This window comes from Triticum dicoccoides, chromosome 6A (assembly GCF_002162155.2).
Source record: "Triticum dicoccoides isolate Atlit2015 ecotype Zavitan chromosome 6A, WEW_v2.0, whole genome shotgun sequence".
Lineage (NCBI taxonomy): Eukaryota > Viridiplantae > Streptophyta > Magnoliopsida > Poales > Poaceae > Triticum > Triticum dicoccoides.
The window spans coordinates 425079582-425085344 of record NC_041390.1 but is presented as its reverse complement, the minus strand read 5'-3'; the positions used below and the strand labels follow the sequence as shown (position 1 = coordinate 425085344).

General features: G+C 63.1%; 1 protein-coding gene across 4 annotated transcripts in view; it reads left to right on the top strand.

The window, feature by feature from the left end:
• LOC119317101 (LRR receptor-like serine/threonine-protein kinase FLS2) overlaps positions 1–5763 on the top strand; it is a 20396-nt gene that overhangs the window by 11201 nt on the left and 3432 nt on the right. The window lies entirely within an intron of this gene.

The window sequence follows — 5763 nt, the reverse complement described above, 5'->3', positions numbered from 1 at the left end:
GCTGCCATGCCGGGCAGGATGTAGAGCCATGTTAGGTGGCTAGGTACGCGGACTGCGCGGTGTATGTGCCTGAAGCATTCCACTTCCATTGGAGATGGTCCGGTTCAGCAGAGAGGGTGGGGTTAGCAAGTATTGGCCAATCTCTTGGATGCCAAGAGTGCCCTGAATGTCTGAAGCCCACTGGTGCGCCTGAAGGCCGTCTGCCACCGTTCTGCTTTTGCGGCTGCGCTTGGGGATGAGGGCGTATAGCTGAGGAGCGATCTCAGAGATGGATCATCCGTTGATCCAGCGGTCCTCCCAAAACAATGCCCGTCGACCATCGCCAATGATCATGAAGGTGGACGCGAAAAAGAATGCATGTTCCTCGCTTGAGAACTGGAGGTCGAGGCCAGCCCGTGCTCTGTTTCCATCTGTGCGTGCGCTCCAGGTCATCTAGTGCGCAAGGCGAGGCCCGTGCGCTCCAGGTCATGGATGCCAAGGCCGCCCAGGCTGGTAGGGCGGCAGACGCGGCGCCAATTCACGTGGCAGTTGCCGCCTTGAGCATCGGCACGGCCAGCCCAAAGGAATCCTCTCTGGATCTTCTCAAGGAGTTTGAGGATTTTCTCCGGCGGCGTGAGCACAAGGAGCTGATGCAGGGGAATTGCACCGAGGACGGACTTGACAAAGGCGAGGCGACCAGCCTTGTTCATGAGGTGCGCCTTCCAAGTGGGCAGCTTCCCGGCAGTCTTGTCGACGACGGGTTGCAGCTGGGCAGCCGTCGGGCGTCGCAAGGTGAGGGGGATGCCCAGATAGGTGATGGGGAACTCCGCGAGGGGGCATCCCAGGGTCGCGACGGCCGGGGCGACCTCGTCGTCCGCGCAACGGATCATCGTGGCCGTGCTCTTCTGGAAGTTGACACGCAGGCCTGACGCACGGCCGAAAAGCTGCAGGATCTCTCTGACCGCCAACGTGTCGCTAGGCGAGGGGTGGCAGAAGAGGATGACGTCGTCGGCATAAAGCGAGATGATGGGAATCGCGCGACGGGGGTGCAGCTGTTGCAGAACGTTGAGCTCGGCAGCTCGGTGGAACAAGCGCCCCAACATGTCGACAACAAGCACAAAGAGCTGCGGTGACACAGGGCGGAGTCCACATCGATGCCAGATCGCAGGTCTAGGCGCGCCATTAAGGACTCGGGTGCTGGCCGATGATAGCAGGATAGCGATCCAGCCGAGGAAGCGGTCGCTGAAACCGTATCGACGCAGGGCCTCGAAGAGAAAGGGCCACGAGACGGAGTCGAAGGCGCGGGTGAGGTCGAGCTTGAGGAGGATGCGCGGGGCTCCCATCTGGTGGAGGAGGCGTGCCGACTGTCGCACGATCAAGAAATTGTCGTGGAGGCTGCGCCCGGGGATGAAGGCGTTCTGGATGGGACTGATCAAGTCATTCAGCTTGGGCGCAAGGCGGAGGGGTAACATCTTCGCGAAGATCTTGGCGACGAGGTGAATTAGGCTGATGGGCCTGTAGTCGAACAGACTGGCAGCGTCGGCGCGCTTTGGGATCAGCGTGAGCAGCGCTTGGTTCAGGCAGCTGAATCCTCGTCCCCGGAGCGCATGGAGCTGCTGGAAGGCGCAGACGATGTCATGCCTGACGACGGGCCAGTAGGATCGGAGGAACTCCGCGGTAAAGCCATCAGGGTCGGGCGCCTTGCGTGCTGGTAAGCGCTTTATGGCTTGCCAAATCTCGTCTTCACTAAATGGGGCTTCCAGGTCGTCAAGGACGGTCGGCTCGATGATGTGTTGCAGGTCAAGGGCGCAATATCGAGGGCGATCGGTCCCGAGCAAGGAATCGAAGTGCGCGAAGGCCGCCGCGGCCATGTCAGCATGATCAGTGAGCACGGTGCCGTCAACCATCAGGGAGTGGATCATGTTCTTCTGCTTGCGATAGGTGCACTGGCGATGGAAGAAGGATGTGTGGGCGTCGCCATCTTTGAGATAAGAGATGCGCGCACGCTGTCGCGCCAAAGTTCGCTCCAGCGAAGCAAGGCCAAGATATGACAGCTTGATCTGTCGGCGGAGCCAGTCCTCGTGGGGTGTTAGCTGGCGGAGCTCCTGGGCCGAGTCAAGACGCAGGAGCAGCTCACGCGAGATCGCGAGCTGGTCGCGGATGTTGCCCATGGCGCGAGCACTCCAGCTCGTGAGCATGCGCGCGGTGGCCTGCAAGCGCCGCATGATGCGGCGAAACGGGCTCGGGTCGTCCACCGAACTCCAAGCAGCCGCAACCACGTCCTGGAAGCCTGCAATGCGCGTCCAGTACTACTCGAAATGAAAGCGCCGATGCACTAGGGGCAATGGTGAGCAGTCAAGCATGAGTGGGCTATGATCGGAGACAACCGAGGCGAGGCAGCGAAGGTGGCACTCTCCGTGCCGCTCCTCCCAGTCCGCAGTGCAGAGGACACGGTTGAGGTGAACCAGCGTGGGCGGGGTCTGCTCATTCGACCATGTGTATCGTCGACCATTGAGGTAAACCTCCTTAAGCACGAGGTCATTGATAACACGGCGGAAGCGCCCCATCATGCGTCTGTTGATGTTCCCATTGTTCTTGTCTTCATCTCGATAGATCAAGTTGAAGTCCCCGCAAAGCATCCATGGACCGGCGCAATTGGCGCGTACGTCGCAGATTTCCTGAAGGAACGCGATCTTCTCATGATCCTGCTGTGGCCCATAAACAATGGTCAGCCACCAAGGTGCAGCAGCGCTCGATGGAGTCGAGACCTGGGTAGTGAGTGTGTTGGGGCTGAACATGTGATTGTCAGCAGTCACCATCCTGCTCTTCCAGGCCAGCAGTATACCGCCGCGAGTGCCGATCGCCGGCAGGTAAACATAGTCATCGAAGTCCGAACCGAGTGTTTCAAGGATAGTAGACATGTGGATGAACTCCATCTTGGTTTCTTGGAAGCAAACGATCGACGCGTCGGTAGAAACAATAAACGAGCGAATGGCGGTGCGCCGAGCGCGAGCGTTCAATCCGCGCACATTCCAAACGATAATTTTCAGGCCATGATCCATAAAAGCATGATCGACACAGGGGGCCCACACGCGCGGCTAGGCCTCGATCGGCCTACCAGCGATGACCGTGGTAACCGGTGCGACGGAGGGGTCGGCGGGGAGCTCGCGTCCAACCAGCGCCGCAATGGCCGCAAGGACGGTCTTGGGGATCGGCGCAGCAAACACATCATCGTATGCTTTCATGGCTTCCGGGGTGATCGCCTGATACACACCGACGATGCCGAGCGTGTGTAGTATCTGCACCTGCGCGCGTCGTTCGGTAGTAGGCGGTGCACCGGTCTTCGTCTTGGCCACGGTGGCCGAGCGCCCGCGCCGAGGTTGGGAAAAATTCAGCGGCTGCCTTCTTTGCTTACGGCCAGGAGTGGGGAGGACCGAGCTGAGCTGCCTGGTGGCCGCGGCGAGGAAGTCACCAAGGGTCCAGGAGCTTGTCGAGGGAGCACGCAGGCGGCTGTGGCGGAGCGTGACAGGGGGGACGCAAAGCGTGTCGCGCTTTTGATGGTGGGTGTTGGCGTCTGAATCGCCTCCTCATCTGATGGGCCGTCCGGGCTTTGGGGCCTTTGGAGGATCCGCACCTGGGCTTGGGCTGCCGAGGAGCTTGCGGGCTGGCAATCAGGCTCAGCAGCAGTAACCAGTAAGCCATGGGGTGGCGGCAAGGCGGCATCATATTGGAGATCACGCGCGTCCGTCCGCGCAGATTGGCCAGCATGCAGGACGGTGGCGGCAGGCGTTGATGCGTGCAAAGCGACGTTTTGCCCCGACAGAGGATCAACATCCACAACAGTGATGGGTGGCGCCATTGGCTGGGAGTTCGGGACCTCGCTGCAGGTGGGCTCGTCATCGGGGACCGCGCCCACCAGGTCGCTAGGCAACACAAGTGACGGGGTCTCGTCGGGCCCGACGTCACGGGGGTGGGGGGGTTGGCTCCAGCAGATGGGGGCCAGCTGGCGCAGCGGCATGCATGTCCTCCCACTGAGGCGATCCTGTCGGGGGAGTTGGCACCAGCGGTTGGGAGCCAGCTAGGGCAGCGACATGCACGGCCAACCGCTGATGCGATCCTGTCGGCCTGGGATCTGCTGCCGCCGCAGCCTTGGCAAGCGCAGCCTCCTTTCTTGCGTGCTTTTTCTTTCCTCCCCTCTTTCCTCTTTTGGCTTTATGACGAGGGGGGTGAGCCGCAGCGCGGGTGGTGGGCCAGGCATCCATGCACCGGTCCGAGGGGGGCATAGTCGCCGGCGGCGGTAGGGAACACGCGGCGGCGCAGGCTCCGAACCAGGCAGCGGCGACGGCCACGCCATCAGCACGCTGCTGGCCACGAGAGCGCGTCCAGCCAGCAGTGTCCATAGCCATGCCATCAGCGCGTCCATCCGGCGCGGCAGTAGTGCGGCGGCGCTTGCGGCCACGGCCACGGCGGCGATGGCGGCTGCGACTCGGGCCGGGGTCGGCGCTGACATCGGCATCATCGCCACCCTCTTCGCCAGCGGGCGGAGCATCAATGCGGGCGTGGGTGTGGTCGACGTCAGAGCGGGCGAGGGCGATGGCGATCGGGTAAGTGAGGGTGGTGACCGTCGGGGGGAGGGGGGGGGGAGGAGGCAGAGCGGCTCGGAGTAACCTCGACAATCTCCAGTATGGCGGCGCGACGGATGGCGGCCGGGTCGTGAGCTCGACCGGAGAGGCGGAAGGTGGTGAGGTCCGCACGGGAATGCGTCAGGGGGTGAAGGCGCTCAATCCAAACGCTAGTACCAAGGATGTGCTCCGCCGTCGTGAGATGCCAGGCATTAGCGGGGATGCCGCGGAGCTCGAGCTCAACGCGGTATTCAAACCCGCCGGAGCCGGCATGGGCAAGCTTGCACCATGGGCGTAACGACAGGGAGAAGCGCGGGCTGCGGATGTAGTGGTCACCGTTCATGCGGTCCTTGGAGGCACGAGAGCCGAAGATGATGAGGAAATCCTCAGGCTTGTGCAGGTGGGTGGTGAAGTCTCCGTCTTCAAAGCCGAACATGGAGCACAGGAGCTGGGCAACATCGTCGGCGGTCACTTGGGGCCGCGTTCCCATGATGGTGGCCACCATCACACGGCTCAGCACCTCCTCAACCTCCTCCATCTCGACGGAGCGCGACATGATGATGCGCGCTGGTTCAGCCATGTTCACAGGCATTGCCGGAGTTGGAGGTGGGGAGCGTTGTGCTTCGCGGGGAGCGGCGTACACGGCTGCAGCGGGCGGGGCGCGGCCGGCGCGCCGGTGGAACTCGTCGCATCCACGGGATTCGTGGCCAGAGACCAAACATCGCCTGCACCGAATGTCATTGGTGCAATCGCGGACGCGATGGCGGTGGTCGAGGCACCGGAAGCAGAGCCCGGCGACCTCCTTCGAGGAGGGGCTGCACGGGCGCCGCGATGGAGGGGGGGCCGGCAGCGGCGAGCGGCGAGGTTGGGGACGGTTCCGCCTGCGCGGCTGCCGGAAGCCATCAGCGTCAACCGTGGCGCCGCCGGAGACGCGATGTATCTCCGAGCGGGGGCCGAGGCGAGCAGAGGCGGGCAGCTGTGGAGCCGCCGTCGCAGTCACGGGGGCCGCGCCGGAGGTGGAGTGCGGGCCACCTCGCTGTAGGAGCGCGTGGAGGCCGAGCTCTCAGAGCCAGACCAGCGGTCATCGCCGGAGGAGACCCGGTCTCCGGGGAGGGAGTGGGAGGGGGAGGGCGGCGCCATGGGCGGGAGGGAGAGGGGGAGG